At 43.5% G+C, this 21,047-nt stretch overlaps 1 long non-coding RNA gene across 1 annotated transcript; it reads right to left on the bottom strand.

The window, feature by feature from the left end:
• Window positions 1-7,314: 7,314 nt before the first annotated feature.
• LOC105475208 (uncharacterized) lies at window positions 7,315-16,541 on the bottom strand. Its single transcript, XR_983209.3, has 3 exons — window positions 16,401-16,541; window positions 10,840-10,921; window positions 7,315-8,361 (listed from the first exon to the last, which is right to left on the bottom strand). It is a non-coding gene; the product is annotated as an uncharacterized lncRNA (long non-coding RNA).
• Between the last annotated feature and the right edge of the window lie 4,506 nt (window positions 16,542-21,047).

Here is a 21,047-nt window from a genome sequence, read left to right as displayed (position 1 = left end):
CCCAGACCAATGACAGACCACTTTGCTTCAAATAAGACATCCATCAGTGTGCAATGGGAAGAGCTGAGGACTGGGAAGGGTCTAGTGCTAGACCACAGATCCTTGCTTACCAACTGAGTGACCTTGGGCAAGTCATTTCACTTCTCTAAGTCTGTTTTCCCATCTGAAAAACAAGAATTATAATTCCTGTTCTGCTTACATCACAGGGTAATTATGAGGATCAAATAGGATCATGTATGTGAAAATGCTTTCCTTACCTTAAAGTCCCACATAAACATGCAGAATGTGAGGCAAAGATTGAGTAACGAATTCTGATGTCATGTAAATATCACTCTCAGGAAATTATCTCCTGCCCCAGAGATGTTGAAAGGCATATTACTTTCCTTCTTAAAGAAAGGTCTGGTGGCTCAGTTAAGGCCATCAGATTTTGTCATTTTCTGAGGCTATATCATTTGCATATGATTTGCAAGTGTTTGCATAATGAATTCAAAAGACTCACTGCAAGTATATAAGAGTAAAATAAAATGAATGAATATGAGTGACCTTCTGCCACAGCATTCAAATCACATATTCAGGGCATACTACCCTGAAATATGAAATAGATTAAAATTTAAACTATTGCAAACAGATGAGAAGATAGGTTTTAGAGTTTAGAGGCAAGAATGAAACTCTTATTTGGATATATCCAGAATTTGGATATAAAGAATCACATTCTCTTACAGGTCACCCCATCCAAATGATTTTCATGCCTGAATTCTCTCCTATACACCCCTTAAATCACCCCTCTCTGTAGACAAAAACATACTCTCTGAATTATTTTTCAGTCTATTCTGAAATGCTTCAGGTGACAGAAAACTCATTGTCCCTCACCCCCCAATGGTTTTGGCCAATTTTGACTGTTTAAAAGGTTTTATTTTATATTGAACTGTTAAAGTCTCCTTTGGCCAACAGAGTAAGTTCAAGGCCTTTTCTACCTTCAAGTATTTGAAAATAGCTACCATGTCCCTGAATCTTTCCCTTTCTAGGTTAAAAATCTCTAGTTCCTCAAACTATGTAATAAATTCATGTATTACAACCCCTAGCAGGCTGTTTATCTAAATGTTTTCCCAATTGCCCAAGAAAAGCACTGACTTGAATTTTAATCCTAGCTTTGCCACTCACTGGTTGTGTGTCACTGGGACAGTCTCTCAGTCTCAATTTACTTATCTGCAAAATGATGGAGTTGAACTAGCTTATCAACAAGGTACTTCTTTATTTAAAACTCCATTACTCTATTTCAAAACTATGATTTCCAATTTAGTTTTGTAACAGAGTTTTTGGCTTGAGCCAATAATATTGAGTTACACTTAATTTTTGTTAATAATCTGCTCTTTCTTTTTTCCAAGTAGTCTCACATCTTCTTGGCAAACAAAAATTACAGAGAGAAGTTTGGCTGGGTGATGGACACCGTGATTTCTGCAATCCCAGTTGACTCACAATGCCATTAAGGGATTAAACTGCCATCACCCATGCTGAGAAACAGTTCTTGCAGAGATATGAAGAGGGAGAAGAGAACATGAGAAAAGGCACCAGAAATGTGCCTTTTATTTCTACTGATCAGCATCCATGTCAGTGAGGAAACAACAGACTGTGGACCCCAGAAATTTTCAAAAGTTCAAGCATCCTTATATTAGGTATTAACATATATTACATACAAATCCCAAAACATTGTTTTTGTTGTTGTGCTATCTTTTATTCTAGTACATTTGCATGCAGTTCATCCCCTGTGGTCAGCTGTCTCCCTATGGGTGACCCCATAGAACTACCCAATTTCCTGTCTGGTAAGGCCCATACATTCCCTTCCTTTTTGCCATGTATTTATAATCTGGGAGTGATTTGGGATTCTAGGATACCTTATTTGGCTCTTCAAGCTCTTTCCTGGTGATAACTCAAAGGCTAATGTACTTTCTTTTTTTTTTTTTTTTTGAGACGGAGTCTCGTTCTGTCACCTAGGCTGGAGTGCAGTGGTGCGATCTTGGCTCACTGCAAGCTCCGCCTCCCGGGTTCATGCCATTCTCCTGCCTCAGCATCCCCAGCAGCTGGGACTACAGGCACACGGCGCCAAGCCTGGCTAATTTTCTGTATTTTTAGTAGAGATGGGGTTTTACCATTCACAGCATGGTCTTGATCTCCTGACCTTGTGATCCACCCGCCTCGGCCTCCCAAAGTGCTGGGATTACAGGCGTGAGCCCCTGCACCCAGCCAACTAATGTACTTTCTTTCAAGGACGTGCAAACCAGAATATGCTTTTGTGATCTAAGTTTAGCAAAAAGCTAGATGTTTTTAAAATAATTTCATTAGGGAATTAAAACAATAATTTATATTATATCTTATGGGCACCAGTTGGTAGTAAAATGACCTATATTTTTCCCCTCTGTACGTTTAGTTGTAGTTCTGCTTTTTGTTCAAGCCTACTTTAGTACATTCCTGCCTCCAGATGGTTAAGTTTATTTGCATCTAAAATTTAACGTGAATATTTTAAATATTGTATGGCCAATTTTACTCTTTATTGTTATATTTCCCAATGTATGTTTGTTTATTTTATTTTATTATTGTTATTTTTTCAGACGAAGTCTTGCTCTGTCACCCCGGCTGGAGTGCATTTGTTCAATCTCAGCTCACTGAAACCTTGCCTCCCAGGTTCAAGTGATTCTCCTGCCTCAGCCTTCTGAGTAGCTGGGATTACAGGTGTGTGCCACCATGCCCAGCTAATTTTTGTATTTTTAGTACAGATGGGGTTTCACTATGTTGGCCAGGCTGGTCTTGAACTTCTGACCTCAGGTGATCCACCTGCCCAAGCCTCCCAAAATGCTGGGATTACAGGTGTGAGCCACCATGCCCGTCCTGTTTTTTTTAATCAAATTATTATAGCCCAAGGTTCAGAGCCATAAGGGCCCAAAGTCAAGCCCATCTCTCTCTGAGGGTTATTGTTGTGTGCTTCATGAGTGCACCAGAACAAAGCCATCTGTTCCTCTACTCTTGCCTTCTTGTCATGCTGCTTATGCTTCTGTCTTTGTGGTTAATGATACTTGTGAGGCCACCAAGCTAGAGAGAGCAAGTGATGGTGATGCTCCTCTCACACCTTGAGAGGAAACAGGGCTCTCCTCATGTCTAGCTTGAATTTATAGGGGAAGAAAGACTTTTCCTCTACCCTCTTTGGTTCTCAGACTGGAGCCTGTGAATTGAACTGACAAAAGACAGATTAACAGGAGAAAAAGCATAATAATTTTATTTGATGTTAATATTTTTATGTGGCACAAGGGCTTCCTAGAAAGACAGGAAGATCCCAAAGAGGCGGTTAGACCCAGAGGATTACATACCATTTTAACAAAGAGCAATCAATTGTGGAGATGTCACAAGAAAAGGAAAAAGGGATTTGAGCTAGGAGCAGTAAATTGTGGGAAAGTGACTGGGAAATATATGGGGAAATTAATGAAAGGTAAGGGTTAAGTAAGGTCTGTTTTGACTCCTTGTCTCTAGTGATAAGAATATTCTCTTATTCCTGGTACAGGAATAGCACCTGTCTCATGGGAAAGTTATGTCCTGTTTTTATGTAAAAATGGGGAGGGCAGGAAGTCTCCCCTGCATCTGCAGTTTCTCAGTTATGTTCAGGTCAGAGTAATCAACACATCAAAGTGGTGTATTTTGGGGTGTTATGTTCTGTTCCCCTTCAATTTCGAGCTCAACTGTGTACTTTTGAAGCTGGACAGGCTTGTGATGCTGACTCTCATCCAGAATTTGACTATTTCTCTGCACTTTTTTGTTTGTTTGTTTGTTTGTTTGAGATAGAGTTTCGCTCTTGTTGCCCAGGCTGGAGTATGATGGTGCAATCTTGGCTCACTGCAACCTCTGCTACCTGGGTTCAGGCAATTCTCCTGCCTCAGTCTCACAAGTAGCTGGGATTATAGGTGCCCACCATCATGCCCAACTAATTTTTTGTATTTTTAGTAGATACAGGGTTTCACCATGTTGGCCAGGCTGGTCTTGAACCCCTGACCTCAGGTGATCTGCCCGCCTCGAGCTCCCAAAGTGCTGGTTTTACCAGCGTGAGCCACCACTCCCAGTCCTCTCTGCACTATTATTGGTGCTGCTGCCAATGCCACCACCAACAGTGCAAGCATAGTATCTTCACATTGACATAGAGATTTTTTTTGTGACAGAGGTGAGCTGTCTAAGTCCTTTCATGCCTCTGAGCCCAAATTTTCTTGGCTTCTGTACTCAGGGGAAGGGGAGGTCTTTACTTGTCTGATCCAAGGACGTTTGCACTCCCTGCCCCAGGATTTACCTCTTTCCAAGATGAGTGATATTGGAAATATTCGTTCTCTGGGCTTTCATTATAGCAATTTGAAAACTATCTGATGTTGGAACATTCCCCAAATCTGGGTTTCAGTATTTTTTTGTGGTCATCCAGTTACATATATATAGTTCTGAAAATATGTGTAGCATGTTAGAATATTTGTCAGGCTTTAACTTTCAATTAACCATAACATCAGTGCCATTCACTAACTTCTCTTTCATCTGATGCATTTTTTGAAGGCAGAAATGTTAAAGGCATTCTTAGGGTTTTTCTCTCAAACTGTAAATGAATGTAATATTAACAGGAACTGAGATACAGGGACTAGAGTGAGTATAGGGCTGGGAATTGGGATTCTGAGATAAACTCTCAACTCTGAAATAAAGTAGCTTCGATAGTGGTGCATTAAAATCAGAAATTTTAAGCTAAAAATAAGTTTTAAAATAATCTAATCCAACCCTATCATTTTTTCATTAAGAATGTAAATGAACAACCTATCAGTCTTAACAGTCCCAATAGTTGAGATTACTTATATTATTATTCAACTTACTTATATTATTATTTACTTTTAGCCCTTCAGGAACATTTTTCACATCTTGTCTTATGTCAGGCTTTTTACTGTAAGCATTGTATTAGATTAAATTCCCACGGCCCTTTACAGTGAGCGTGGGAGGAAAGGATTGCCCAATCTAGCTAAGAGTAGGCAACAACTTCCGTAAATGGCAATGTGGCATCCTTCCTTCATTCTAGTGAACCTCAGATATGTCCCATCAGTATGACTGGGAGCATTTGTTGCAGGCAGGATGGGGTAAGGGAACCTTTTGTTTGTTCCTCTGCTCGGTGTGCAGCCCTGTCTTCCACTCGTGAGCAGGATTAGCAGCAGACAAGAGTTCAACAGCCTTTATGGGTTTCCATCTTCAGACACAGATACCTATTTGACCTTGGACATGTCATTAGACTCTAAGTGTTTCAACTTCTTCTACAAAAGAGAAATACTATCTCCCCTGCTTACCTCTGAAGAGTGCTCGTGAAAGAAAGGACTATAGAGAATAATCCGTAAAGGACTATAAAGAATTATTTTTATTTTATTTACTAAAATTTTTTTTTTGTTTTTTGGCTGGGCATAGTAGCTCATGCCTGTAATCCCAGCACTTTGGGAGGCTGAAACAGGCAGATTGCCTGAGTTCAGGAGTCCCAGACCAGTCTGGGCACCATGGCAAAACCCTGTCTCTACAAAAAATACAAGAATTAGCCAGGCGTGGAGGCGAATGCCTGTGGTCCCAGCTACTTGGGGGGCTGAAGCAAGAGGATCGCCTGAGCCCAGGAGGTCGAGGCTGCAGTGAGCTGGGATTGCACCACTGCACTCCAGCCTGAGTGACAGAGTGAGCTCCTGTCTCTAAAAAAAAAAAAAAAAAAAAAAAAATTACAAGATTAGTAATTTAAAAAAATTTTTTTAGAGGTAGAGTTCTTGCTGTGTTTCAGACTGGTCTTGAACTCCTGGCCTCAGGTGATCCTCCTGCCTCGGCCTCCTGAGTAGTTGGGATTACGGGCATGAGCCACCATGCTTGGCAAGAATTACATGTTATTTCTAGCATAAAGCATGTGTGAGTGACCAGGCTGATTTATTGTCCATATTCAGTTTGTGATTTTAAGGAGCAGCTCCTCAGGAGGCAAAGTAAAAGGAAGAGCAAAAATAAAATGTATGTAGGGAATACATACTATATGCCAGGTACTCTTGTAGACACTTGATTTGCATTATCACAAGTAATTTCAGAACTACTTGTTGATGTAGGTCCTATTTTTATCCCATATCTATAGATGAGTACACCAAGGTTAGGGTGGTTCAGAAATACACGCAAGGTCGCAGGTCAGAAAGTGGAAGTTCCAGGGCTCCTAACTCTCTCTGTCTGATCCCAGACTCACTCTTGCTCCCCACCATACTGCTTCTCAAGAAATCCCCTTGCTTGTAGCAGAAAGAATCCCAGAACCCCAGCCATATGGCAGGAAATGTGTTCAGCGCGGACTTCTCAAGCGCTCAGGTTTGCATTCAGGCCCTCCCAGTTTGCGGTCCTCTGTGGGGATTCTTTCTGGCACTTATCTGACAACCACATTTCATAGGATGGAGAGGGTATTTGGAAGAGATGTCAGCCTTAGAAATTTAATCAGCTGGGCCAAAAGCAATCAAGATGCCATCTGGACAGGCTCTGACTTCCTGCCCAGAAGATAAAGACATCTGGACTTAGTAAATGCCAAGGACATGCTGACTTGGTCCCCAGGCCCGTGGGCCACTCCTTGCTTCATGCAGATGTATTTTCTTAATTGCACAGAATCTACGGACTCTGAGCTACTGCCGGGATCACTGAGTGCCTATTGCTGTTGACCACCAAAGTAAACACTGCAAGCTGTAGTGACTTTCCAGTGCTAAGGAGACGGAGTGACTGCAAAGGCCACAGTAAATAGGACTCTTTAATGACAGGGCAGGAGGAGGCTGCCCCAGGCCCAATTTATTGTTGATACAGAGTCTCGGAATTAGGGCACATGATGACTGCTGATCGTTAAGTAGGGCTGCGAGGAAATGTTTGTACATATGAAGAAGCTAATTAAGGTGGCTTGCCAGGTCTGCATACTCAATCTCTGCTTATTGAGGCTTCTTCCTTCGGTGAGGGAGGCTCTCTCCAATCACGTAAGATCTCCAGCAGTCAGCCTGCATGTGAGTGCCCTGGGCAGAATATGAAGGGACTTGGGGACGAGCTTGGGAACTAGAAGTAAATGGTTAAGATTTTGCAGAGGGCTTTTATTGTGGCAATATCTGAACATTTGCACATATTTTCTAAACATCTTTCTAGAGATGACTTGAATCTCACATACCTGTTTCTGTCTATCTTAAAGCAGTTTGGGTCCTTCCAATAAGCGCCCAAAGCCACCAAATTTGGTATAGCTGGGACCAAAATGCTTTGCTTTTCCCCAATAACTTCCCCAGAGAAAAGTGCTACTTGCTCTAAGTAGACTTGTGAGATTTCTGTTTTATAAATAACACTGATCAAAACTATTGTAAATAGTTCTCTTTCAGCTCCTGCATGGCTGGAACATATGTAAGATTTTTAGGTTTTTGAGATTTGCTAGTTTGGGTCAATTTACATTTGGGAGTTTTAATTTCAAAATAATAAAAAATACTGTGTCTCTGAATGTTTTCCATGTTTTCAATTCCAGCCTAAGTTCTGGAAACAACTATCATTTCTGACTTAAGAACAAAACCAAAGCAGCGCCCAATCGCAGAAATGTATCACTTTATTATATGGAGATTGATGGAGAGTTGGTCAAAACCTTGCTCAATCCCCCTGACATCCGTGCTCAGGAAAACACATCTTCATTATTTTTCTTTGATTTTTATAGGTTGCATTTGTTTCTTTACCTGTCATTCATTTCATTCGATTGCATTTTCTTTCTGAAAGTCTTTTTCCTGTAAGGCCGGTTTGGTCAGCATTCAGTTCTTGCTTTAATTGGGCCTATCTCTTTAAGTTTTCGTCCCTTCAGATTTTTATATTCCTTTTTATTGTTGAATCGCACTTTAAGCTGTGGCTTTACATTGTCGTACCTTCCCATTTGTTCCTCATTCACCAGAACTTTGTTTCTGTGGGATCATCATCTTTCTTGGTCTGTGGAAGGCCCAGGTAGCACCCATTTGTTTTCTTCCCTCAGTGTCTCGTTGGGGCCCACTCTTCTGAGTCCCTGGGGTTGCTCAGATGCCTGATCATCTCTGCAGCCAGCACCATCAAAGAGGAAACCTGCCTGAGATCCCGGCTCTGAGCTTATTCCAGTTCAGGGTCTGGGACCTAGTGGCCAGCGGAGGCACCATGGGATGTGTTTGTAGGAGGTAAGTCAGGGAGTGGTGGGCTCCAGCCCCCTGAGATGTGACATGCCCCACAGCCCTGACATTGGCCAAGGCGGTAGGCAGTTCACCTCTGAGGTGGGGCAATTCTAGCTTTTTGACCTTTTTTTTCCCCCAAATGAGATGCGAGATATGGAGCCTGTAGAGAAGAAAATAAGAAACTAAGAACTGGTGTGTCTCGGGTTTTCAACCAGAGAAAAAATCCAGTTTATAGTGCAGAATAAGCGTATACCATGATAAGACCAGCCATAAACAGACATCAAGGTAGAGAAAAAGTCCTTACAGAGAGAGACCATCAGCAATGGCCAAGTATGGTGATATTCTAACATTCTAGTTTCAAATTCTAGCATAGTTTTTCTCGTTGGAACATAATTACTGTAGTTCCTGTTGCAGTCTATAATTAATAAACGAACAAAAAAAGAAGTAAAAAGAGGAAATTCTAAAATTCCTCTTTTTCCTGTTCCCACCTTCTAAGTATGGTTTAATATGCTTTAAACAAATCTACCATAACAATTTTAATTTGTAGAACTGGTAAACATTATTCTATCAAAGGACTCATATTATTTGTGACTGTGCTCACAGAATAGAGTTCCTTGTAGAATTTCTTTAAACTGTAACAAACCTGGTGCAGGTTTTTGATGACTTGATTTTTAAAAATGTAACTACCCATATCTTGGCTGTATAAAGCAAGGCTGACTTGTAATTTTGAAACATGCACATTAAATAGCCAAGAGTCAATAAAGAAACTGAACAAATGACAAAAAATGTTTGCTTCAAGTGAGTCAGTCGTGTCAAAACTACTCTCAGAATTGATTTGGAGATAGCCTAGGCTGTGGTTTTCAGAGAAACCTGTATAGCCGGGTGGGGCACTGTGGTTCGGTAGTTTCTAGAGAGGTCAAAATGTGAAGTCAAAATGCTGTGCTCATATGGGAAATGACTGAGCTCCATTGCAATTCAGACCTATGACAGGGGGTTAAGGCACCTGCTAGCCCCAGGCCTCAAGCTCTGTGTGGATGCAGTGGAACTGGATACTTGAAGAGCTGGTTGTTTTCCAGGGCAGGAGATGGCCTGCTCCCAATCCAGAATTCTACCAAGAAAATAGCCTGGCCATGGCCTACACTTCCCAAATAGGTGCACCTTTCTTTTTGGATTGTCACCTTTTGGAAAAAAAAATACATACTTTCATCAGCAGAATTGAATTTGGAAGGTTGCTGATGTTTTTTAAATTCGTAGAATATGAAGCATTTACCATCTTCATAAGAAAGTTCATTAAAATACTACCTTTTATCCCCCTCTCGTCTGAGAAATGAATATCTAGCACATAGTGCTTATTATTGCCAGGTACTGTTCTAAGTATTTCAGAGATGCAAACTAATGCAACCCTATGCCTAGACTCTGAGTAGTCTTTTCTAGGCAAATAAACACAAGGAAGCTAAGTAAATTGCCCAAGGTCATTCACTATGTGGATGGACTGGGGCTTGAACCTAGGGAGTCTGGCCCCAGAGATCAAACAAGAGAAAGAAGGCATCAGGGAAGCCTGAAGAAGGGGGAAAAAACCCACCAGAACGACCAGTTTTGCCCAATGCTTTGAAGAAAACTTTGAATTCTGTCTCCTTCCTTGCCGATGAAAAATGTCCATTTATTTATACTCGGGGTCAAGGGCAGAGCAAGGTGGGAGAGTGCCAGCCTGATGCTCTGTGACCCCACCCCAGCCTCGTCCCCTAGGCTTTCTCTTATGCAGTGCTCTCCCAGGCTCTGTCATCTCCTTAAACATGGGTCTCCTTGCCTGGGCGAACCCTGCACATCCTTCTGAGCAGCGCCACCCAATAGAAATGGGAGCCGCATATGCAACTGTAAGTTTTCTATTAGCCCACCTTAAAAATGTAGAAAGAAAAAAAAATCACCAAACAAATCTGTCTTTGCTTTCTTCTTCCACATTTTGCTTTTTAAACTTGTGTTTTAAGTTTTTTACTTTAAAAAAAATTCCCAAAAAGTAGATAGAAAACAGCTCCTGGAAGAATTTACAACCAACTGCATCGGGGTCTGGGAAACTGGACCAGGGTGGGGATGAGTGGACGGGAAGGGGTCCACTGTAGTCACTGCAGCCTCACTGGAAGATCAAGAGAGCGGGGTTTCTTCAGTCAAAAGGGAGACAGGGAGGGGAAGTGGGAGGAGGGAGATGAGGTGGGAGTAGGGTGGTTGGAGGAGACGAACAGAAAATAAAATGTCATTGTTGTCTGCTTGAATCCAGAGAAAAATACCTGACCATGTATGGAGGGAGGATGCCCCAAGGGGAGGGAGGTGGTCTGGAGGGATGCAGGGTATGGAGGCTGCCCTGAGACCCTGGGCAGGCCCTGGTGGAGGAAGCGGGCAGGGGCCTCTGGGATTGTGGGACACAGTAGCTATTGTGTTCTTGTGCCATCGCCCTGTGTGTTCCCAGAGCAGCTCCTTGCTTCATTTTGCTTTCTCTTAATAGATGATATGGCAGTCCTCCCTGCCCCAAAGTGAAAAATTAATTAATTTCAGGAATATATTTTATTTAACTCAATATATCAAAATATTATTGCAATCATATAAAATCAATGTAACTGATGTGAAATATTAATGAGATGTTTACCTTCTGACTTCATATTGTGTCTTCAAAACCCAGGGCTTGTTTTCCATTTCCATCACATCTCAATGTTGGCACTATGCTGACACTGGAAATATTTGATCTGTATTTAGATTTCATAAAATTCATAGCTAAAATACTAGATTCACATAACCAAGTTGTTCTAGGCACACTTAAAAGTTTTTCAATCACTGAATCAAGTACTAATTTTTAATGTTTGAACAAGTTAAAATGAAATAAAATGTAATATTCAGTTTCTCAGTCTCCATTTCAAGTGTTCGAGAGGCACACGTGAGCTGGAGAGAAATGAAACCAAATAAACACGGGTCAGTGAGTTCAGATTAAACAGCCACCTGAAATCATTATTGACTGATGGCTCTTCTTGCTGGCTACCTCGGCACGGCAAACTGTAGGCAGGCCTGAAGTTTGGGTTTTCCGCGTGGAGCGTTGTCAGGTTCATTCCTCTACGGTAGGCAGTGACAGGAGTTAGTTTGCAAATGCTAACCCTGCCACCTAGTGACCACTTTCTGAATGTCACTTGGAGATTACCACCTGAAAATTCGTGGTGACCTCAGCCTTGCGGCCCTTCCAGACATCTCTGAGACTTTCTCCTCCTCGGAGGCCCCATGTGGCATGGTGCTGCTGATGTGTCATAACTGTTTTGGGGCTGCATTAGCGATCCCTGGAGAATATGCACTGAGTTATATCTCCCTTTGTTTTCCCACAAGAGTAAGGTGCTTGGAGAAAAAGGGACATGTCTCAGGAGCATCCTATGTGCTGAGGAGATGGCTTCTGTCCCCCCCCACAAATTTGGAACTAGAGTTCCAAATTTCTCTTGTGCCTGATTCGATTGTAGCACCTGAATCTTCTGTTTGTTAATATGTGTCCCTCCTCCATTGAACTGCGAAATCTGTGAGTTCAGGGACAATGTCTTTCTCATGCTTGAGCCCCATCCCGTAGTTTGGTGTCTGCCTGACAACTGTCAGGGGAATGAATGGCTGGATGGCATGGCTATAAACTCCCAGTCTGCCCAGCATTCTTGCCGTCGTTCTCCAGATGGGGCATCTTCCCTTTTCCACTCTCAAGATGAACTGTGTCATCTTTAGGTTTCTTCACCCCTTAGCCTCCCCCTTCTTCCATTACATGCTCAGCACATGCTTAGTAGATGACCTTGCCTTGAACTTTGGAAATAGAAAGCTGAAGTTAGGAACTCCTTGATTTACACCCAGCAAACCTTTTAACCTACCTATCTGTGTGCCTACACATGCACCTGATCCTCCCTGGATACACTGCCATGCCTTCCAGGTGTGCTCCGAATCCCCGGAACCACTCATCGGGATCACCTGGGGAGCTTTGACAGTGATTGATGCCTGGGTCCCAAATCAAAAAGTCTGATGTCATTCGTCTTGGGTTTAGGCTGGGCATGGGGAGTCTAGAAAATGTCCCCAGGGAGGCCGGGCGCGGTGGCTCACGCCTGTAATCCCAGCACTTTGGGAGGCCGAGGCGGGCGGATCACAAGGTCAGGAGATCGAGACCACGGTGAAACCCCATCTCTACTAAAAATACAAAAAATTAGCCGGGCGCGGTTGTGGGCGCCTGTAGTCCCAGCTACTCGGGAGGCTGAGGCAGGAGAATGGCGTGAACCCGGGAGGCGGACCTTGCAGTGAGCCGAGATCGCGCCACTGCACTCCAGCCTGGGCGACAGAGCGAGACTCCGTCTCAAAAAAAAAAAAAAAAGAAAAGAAAAGAAAATGTCCCCAGGGGATCCTAAACTGCAGTCAGGATTGAGACCTGCTCTCTGCATCCTCTGTTTCTGCCTTCTCAGGCTTCAGCAAGTAGCCCCACTCTTACCTGCGTTTCCAACCATTCCGGTTTTGGATCATTTTCCAAATCATGTGCAATTGCCCTAAACTCTGCCACATGAAAATAAGAATAAAAAAATCTTTCCTGGATCCAATATTTATAGCAACTATCTACTTTCTTTATGCACTTTCCAGGCCAAACTTCAAGAATAAGTCACCCACACAGGCTGTTTCTGCTTCCTCCTCATCCTTATCATAAGATGTACTCCAGATTGGATTCTGTTCCAGGGATGATCACCCTGTCATTCAAAACGACTCACCTCCCTTGGCCTCCAAGACCCCATGTTCTCCTAGTTTCTTTCTCAGGCTACCTTTCCACCTGATCTCCCAATGTTGAGAGTCAGGACACGTGCTTGGCTGTCTTTCTTTCTCACTTCACTTCCCATGGCTTTTCAGTCCCTGGGACTTTGGAACTTCAAGCCTGTGCTCAGACCATTCTGTCAGTCCCATACCTGCATATCCAAATCCCTATTTGGCCTTCCTTTCCAGAGGTGTGTGCTAGACATCTCAGATTTCATGTTCCAAATGGAATTTTAAAAAAGTATTTTAATTTTTATTATTTTTTATTATTATTATTTTTGAGACAGAGTCTCACTCTGTCACCCAGGCTGGAGTGTGGTGGCACGATCTTGGATTACTGCAACCTCCACCTCCTGGGTTCAAGCGATTCTCCTGCCTCAGCCTCCTGAGTAGCAGGGATTACAGGTGCATACCGCCACACCCAGCTAATTTTTGTATTTTTAGGTAGAGACGAGGTTTTGCCATGTTGGCCAGGCAGGTCTTGAACTCCTCACCTCAGGTAATCCACCTGCCTCGGCCTCCCAAAATGCTGGGATTACAGGCATGAACCACCACACCTGGCCCCAGATGGAATCTTGATACACCACCCCCTGAGAACTATTGTATAAGAGTTCCTATTGTATTAATTTCCTATGGCTTCTGTAATAAATTACTAAAAATGAGCTGACTTAAACCAGCACACATTTATTTTCTCATAGTCCTGAAGGCCAGAAATCTAAAATCAATTCCTCTGGGTTGAAATCAAGGCGTTGGCAGGGGTGCACTCCCTCTGGCGCCTTAGGGGTGAATGTGTTCCTTGCCTCTTACTGCTCCTGTTGGCTGCTGGTATTCTTTGGTGTATTAGTCAGTGTTCTCCTAAGAAACAGAACCAATAGGATCAACCTATCTCTCTAGAGAAGACCAGTGCTCCAGCTCATGCAGTCACATAGGAGAAATTCCCTCTTACTCGGCCTTTTTCTTTGACTCAGATCTTCAGTTGATTGAATAAGGCCGGCCCACTTTGGTGAGGGCAATCTACTTTACTCAGTCTATTCATTTAAATGTTGATCTCAACGAGAAACACCTTCACAGTCACATTAAAAATAATGTTTGGTCAAATGTCTGGGCACTCCATGGCCCAGTCAAGTTGACACATAAAATTGTCACACTTGGCTTGTGGTGGCATCACTCCAATCTTGGAGGCCAGCATGTTCAATTCTCTTTCTGCCCTGTCTTTACATGGCCTTCTCCTCTGTATATGTGTATATGTTTTAATCTCCTTCTGCCTCTTTTTTATAAGGATACACGTGACCACATTTAGGTTCCACCCAGATAATCCAAGATCATCTCCCCATCTGAAGGTCCTCAGTCACATCTACAAAGACTATGTTTTTCCAAATAAGAGAACATTTACAGGTCCCAGGGATTAGGACATGAATTTCTTCGGAGGACTATTATTCAGCCTATTACATCAATTCATACAACAGCAATTTTATCCACCCAATGTCTTAAACCAGAAATTTGGAACTCACGTTTGTCATAAAATTCTCCTCAACACCATTTAATCCATCCATAATTCCTGTATTTTCTTTTTAAAAATCTTTTTTTTTCAAGATCACCATGTTCTCGTTAATAAATCTTAAATTTCCTCAGTAATTTCCCTCTCCTCTGCCACCAACCTAACCGAAAACATAATATCTTTCCCATTCTTTTTTTTTTTTTTTTTTTTGAGACGGAGTCTTGCTCTGATACCCAGGCTGGACCGCAGTGGCCTGATCTTGGCTCACTGCAGCCTCTGCCTTCTGAGTTCAAGTGATTCTCTGCCTCAGCCTCCCGAGTAGCTGGGATTACAGGTGCCCGCCACCACACCTGTCTAATTTTTGTATTTTTAGTAGAAACGGAGTTTCACCATCTTGGCCAGGCTGGTCTTGAACTCTTGACCTCGTGATCCACCGGCCTTGGCCTCGTAAAGTGCTGGGATTACAGGCTTGAGCCACCGCACCTGGTCCTCATTCTTATTTTAATAGTTCATTGATGCCCATTGTAATTTTCTCTTTATTTGTGATGTTATTTGTTAAGTGTCTGTCTCTAGTCACTAGATTATTGGCATTGTGAAGGCAGGACCATACATGTTTTGTTCATCATTATATTTTAGGTCTCAGCATATAGTGCTTAGTACAGAGTAGATGCTCAATAAATATTTAATATATATGTGAATAGATGGATGGCACCTTTTCCACCACGAGGAAGCTCCCAGTCTGGTAAAGGGACCATTAAATATATTTTTTAAACCCCAAATTACTTTGTTGATTTCAACTGTTCCTATAAGAACCATCTATATGCCAGGCATTGTATTAAGCTCACAGGATCCACTGATTAACACATAATATGAAATTCCTTGTTTTCACAGAGCTTTACCTTCTAGCTTGAGAGAAGACAAAGGCATAATTAATACATAATAAATGCATTTTATGTATGTATATGTGCTTAACTATAACCTTAGAAAGGGATAAGTGATATGAGAAAAATAGAGCAGTTTAGAGAAGGGTTGTATGCATTTGCAATTTTTAGATGGTGCAGAGCTTCTTGAGAAGTTGAAATTTGAGAAAAGGCCTGAAGGAGCTGAGGAGGTGGGTGAGTCATGAATGCATCTCAGAAAGGAGTTCCCCAGGCTGAGGGAGCTGCACCTGAGGAAACCCAGGAGGCAAAGGTGGTCCTGGTCAGGACGGATGAGGAGGCCGCGTGGCTGGAGCACGTGAGCTAGGTGGAAAGAGGCCATAGATGAAGGCAGAGCTGCCGGGGGAGCCAAACGTGTAGGGTCTTTTTAGGGCAGTGAAAGGACATTGGTTTCTTGCAGCAGAGAAGGGCCATCATCTGACATATTTTAAAAGTATCTCTCCAGCTCCCTTGTGGACTGTAAGGGACCGAGAGTTGAAACAGGCACCCAGGAGGAGTCCTTCCAGCAACTGAGGTGAGAGATGATGGCGGCTTGGACCAGGGTGACAGCAACGGAGGTTCTGAGAAAATAATTAGATTTTGGATACATTTTGAAAACAGGGCCAACAGGAATTTCTGACAAATTGGATACGGAGGGGTGGGGGTTTGGGGGAAGAGAGAGAGAGAAGAGAGAGGTCAAGAATATCACCAAGGTTTTTGGTTCATGTAACTGAAAGCTAGCCTAAATTCAGAGTTTTGTCTGGAACTTCTACCCCAAACATTTTAATTCCCTAAAGTCACTGCAATGGCTCAACAGCGCTGAACTTTCCAGACAGCTGCATGGAGTTGTCATCCATCCTTCTCTGAACTTACGCCCTGCTCCTCTCCCCTATCTGCGCACAGAGGGCTTGGTCCGATTCCTCCTCCAGAACAATGCTCGGCCCACAGCCCTCATTCCCTCCGTGATGAGCAGTCACTGTGGACCCTTACCTTCCTCTTGAGGTTGGTCTGAGTCTCGGCATTTACACCCACAGCTCTAGGTAAGGACGTGCTTTGGGGTGTCGTTCTGGCCCTTGCCTTTGCGTTTGCGCATAGGGCTCTAGTGGCCCAATTATGTTGCTGCAGCAAAGTTTCTCCTTGTTCCGGTCTGGAGCAGTTGAGGTCATTCAGCCCCTGGATCTCTGTTGGCACAGGTGGCTTGGCTGAGTGCCACTTTAGGTAACTGTGACCTGTTTACTCAACTTCTTCCTGGAGTTTTGATATTCTGGTTGTCAGGGCCTCTGGGAAAGTTTATACGAGGGGCTCAGTGAAGAAGCCGCAGCTGTTCTGAAATTAGGCTCCTTTCCCTGTGAATGTGCAGCTATGCTGGTGTGTGGATCGGGTGCACAGGGCTTTGAGGAATGTGGCGGAGACTCAGTGGCAAGAACAGTTGTCTGTGATTGCTGGGCCTTGTTTTGACCCAGTCCCTCACCCCACATAAGCCTCTCAGCCAGGAACGTGGAAGGGTCAGGCCTCTCACGTTTCCTCCCCTGTGAGATCGGATCGCCACTGTGATGGCATTTCTCCCCATCTTCAGTTGCCGGGCAGACCCTGTGTGTGTGCGCGCACGTCCTTGAGCCCACAAACCTTGTGTATTTGCAACGAAAGTCTCTGGGGAGAATGAATTTAAATGGACTCTCAACTATTTGTTCTGGAGCGGCATGGCTCGTGTTTACTTAAGTCACCAGCCTCCTTCCTAAATGCAGTCACGAGCTCTCCGAAACTCCACAGACACCCAAACGACCAAATATTCAGAGAACCCGTGCCCTTCCCCTGCTCTAGCCCCACAGGCCGGTCTGGGTTGCTGGTCTGACCAGGAGCCGGCTGGGCAGGGTGGCTGTGAGCTGCCGGTGTGGCCCCAGGCTAGTGAAAGGGTCCTCGGTGTTCAAAACCAGGAAGTGCTGGCAGGCTTCCCTCACTGGGGAACTGAAAGTGGTGAAAACAGAGGATGCGTTCCTCAGCCTATCACAGAAAGCCCTCTGCACTGAAAACTGCTTCCGAAGAGAAACAGAGACTTCACTGGTCTCTTCCCCATGACTTGCCCTTGCCCTAATTAACTTCTGAATTTACATCACCTGTGAGTTCTGTCCTAATTCAGGGACTTGGGTGGGTAGGTTTGGGACAGTGGCCAAAACCAAGGGACTGTCCGCATAACCCTTTAGAAACAGCCATGACCTGGTGCAGAGCTGAGCCAGCTTTGGCCACACTCTTTGGGATGCTGACTCAACACAGCTCATTATATCTGATTGAATTTATCTTTCATTACCGCGCAATCAAATTAAAGGACAAGAAGGCATTTTTCTCCGTGTTCTGAAAGTGGTTGCAGCAAAACCCACTATGAAGCGTTTATTCTTTCTTGTATTCTTTAGGCTTGGCAGAATCAGAGGGAGGTAGGTGTGTGTCTTCATTTAGGGGAAGGTGAGCTCTGATTGCAATATTTTCTCCAAATGCCACACATGAAGTGGGAGACGTGACAGCCAAGCCTGCAGGGACCCTATCTCTGAAAATGTGAGTGGAACAAAGCACCTCTGGGCTCTGGATCATTTTCTTGTGTGCTCCTAGGGTCTAGTTGGTTTAAACTCTTGAAGGCTGCAGTATGTTTTTTGATATGCCCCATGTGAAGGGACATTTATTTAGCATTAACTGTGGACTGGGCACTGTTCTAATGGCTTTGCATGTATTCACTTAGGTTTACAAATTACTGAATATTGTTAACAAAATCTAAGGAGCACAGGAGTGTGCACTGTGTTCTTTTGTTCCTGTAAAAACAGCAATCATTACATTGCAAGTGAGGGAAAAGTGGAAGGGTACCCGAGAAAATGGTAGACTGGTTGTCTTTGAGGAGATGAACTCAGGGACTGTGGTGTGGGAGGGAGACTTTTCATTGAACATACACTGTGCTCTGTTTGAATTATGTTTGACCATGTGGGATGCATTCTTATTTCAATATAAAAATACTGCATTTATTTTTAAAGGGAACAAAATGAAAACTTTGTAGGCCCAGGCAACTTTATGGGTCAGATCCTGAATCCTGGAGTAGGGCAAGTCCAAGGCAATACTGTATGTAGAATGGCAGAATGGGAGGGGGAACTTTGAGAATTATTTTTCTTCAGACAAAAAGACACAAAAGAGCTTGCTATCCTGGTGACTGAGGAACAGTTCTAATCTCAAATTGGAAGCTAGAAATTTAGGAAGGAGAACTCGAAATAGCAGTAAAGTCCACTTGATGTGAACCAGTGTCAAGGTAAAATGAGAAATGCGAGCCCACCCCTGTAACTCACCCACTATGTATGTGTTGTTCTAATTCCAAGATTTCCTCACTCTGCAAGTCAGGCAGGCCTCGCTTTCCCATCCTACCAGACTCAGACCCAGCTGATGAAAACCTACGATGTGCCTATTATACATACAGTCAGAACGCTGGCCCAGTCATCTGGTCCTCAAGTGTATGTATTATAGATGGAGGTTACTGTGCTAGGGTTGTGTGGAAGCCAAGACAGCTGGGACTCAAAGTCTGCCATTCCTGGAAACCACTCTCTACAAGGATAACACATACATCAAAAACTCTAACTGAGAACTGACTGTGATTAGGACCACCAGAGGAATAGGTAGAGGGGCATAGGGTTTCAGAGAAGAGAAGGATTACATTAATCAAGAGGCAATTGGGGCATTCCAAAAGGGCTTTGCTTGCCATTGGAATTTTGGTAGAGGGAAGGAAGGATACTTCATGCAGAGAGAGTGGCTTAAGCAGGGAGAGCCAGGTGTGTTTAGGGAACAGGTACAGAAGTGGTTGAAATGCATTGGAAAGGGAGTGGAGGGAGAACAGCCTGGAAAGATAGGGAAGGGTAAGCTTACAGGGAGTCTTGAAGTTATACAGTCTATGTAAGCAAGGGGAAGTCATTTCGTTGTTCCAAGCAGAGGAGTGGCAGGATTTGAGCTGCAGTGCAGCAGAGGGAAAGAGGTAAGAATGAGGGTTTGGGAAATGGTCCAGCTGAGAGCCAGTGAGAGTAGAAGCAGAAGGAATGAAAAGAAGCCATTAATGACAGATTTTTTCAAAAAGCAGAAAAGAGAAATGACAATTGATGGGGTGTTAGAATAGAGGGAGCAAGGGGTGAACTTTTGCACCTGGTTTATCAGGAAGAAAGGGCTGGAATAAACAAGTTTGGAGGCAGTGGTGCCAAGGAGGATGATGAGTTAGCACAGGGATTTTGGGGGTCTTGCACACAACACAGAAAAGTGAGACTGGAGCTGAGCAGAGGAGCTAGAGATATTTTTGGGAGTGACCTCTGTAGCTGAAACAGTCCAAGCCCAAAGAATAGATGATCTTTGCAATTAAAGATTTTTGAAAGGAGAAAACAGGACATGATCTGGCAAGGTAAGCCAAAGAAAGAGGAGACAAGATAGAATAAGAAGTGGAAGGTGGAATCATGGAATCATCATAGTTCTGGCAGTGCAACACAGGAGTTTGTGATACAACTTGCTACATGCACAGAAGTTTGAGGAGGATGAGATGAGAAAGGCCACTGTTTAAGGCAGCTCAGAGGTCACTGGTGACCTTTAAGAGAACTGATTTTGGAGAGCATTGGGTGAAGGAAGCAGAAGGTTTAAAGCATAGTTTGCAAATTTCAGCACCATAGGTTGAATTTGACAAGTAGTATTTAATTTGATCCTCAATACTTAAAACATCAAATAAATGTATAGCATTTAAAAATTGGTAGCTTTCACATAAAAATTCATAGTTCCAAACCCACGTGATCTGGTCCCTCAGATCACGTGGGTTTGGAATTCACGCTCTCATTCCTCTGTAGCTGGGTGTTGGCTGGAGCTCTTCTAGCAGAGGCGTGGGTTGGGGAGGTAAGTGGAGTTGCCCCCTCTGTAAATGCAGGACCAGCCAAAACTGGGCCTACTCTATTGATAATGGAATGTCAAGTTACCTTGTAGGTAGAACAGAGACAAACTGCAAGTCATATAGCCTGGGCTGGCGCAATAGAAAAACACCTAACAACACCTGGAACCAACAATTCCTCCCCATGGAACCAGGAAGACTGTGACATGACTCGAACCTGAATACTGGAACCCTTTCAAAAGTGAAGGGGCCATTGGCCCAGGAGATTTGGGTATAAAATCCACCTCAACCTACTTTACTGTAAATGGTCAAATTTGAATCTGTCCAATCAGACCCTTCCAAGCCAACATTCCGAAATCCTTTCCCTTGCTCTATCACCACTTAAATCTTGCTCTAGACCCCAGATTGAGGAGGCAGATTTGAGCATCTCCTGTCTCCTTGCTGGCTAGTCTTGCAATCAACCTTTCTTTTCTCAAAAGCTGATGCCACAATATTGGTTTTTTGTGCATCTGGCAGTGAGCCCCTTTGCTCTATGACACCTCCAGTGTGCCCCATCTGGTCTGGCTCTCTCAACTCCACTGCCTGTCTGTTTGCACTTCTGGTGAAAGCATGTGAAGGTGGTGAGGGAATACAGGTTATTTACACAGACGATGCCTTTGAAAGTTTGGAGATGATGTGCAGAAAAGAAAGAGGATAGTAAATCAGGGTGCTGGGGAGGAGAAAATGGGTGTGTTTGGGTAAGGCAGACTCAAGCC

This window comes from Macaca nemestrina, chromosome 6, assembly GCF_043159975.1.
Source record: "Macaca nemestrina isolate mMacNem1 chromosome 6, mMacNem.hap1, whole genome shotgun sequence".
Taxonomy (NCBI): Eukaryota; Metazoa; Chordata; class Mammalia; order Primates; family Cercopithecidae; genus Macaca; species Macaca nemestrina.
Note: the sequence above shows the minus strand (reverse complement) of the source record. Positions and strands in the feature narration are given on the sequence as shown.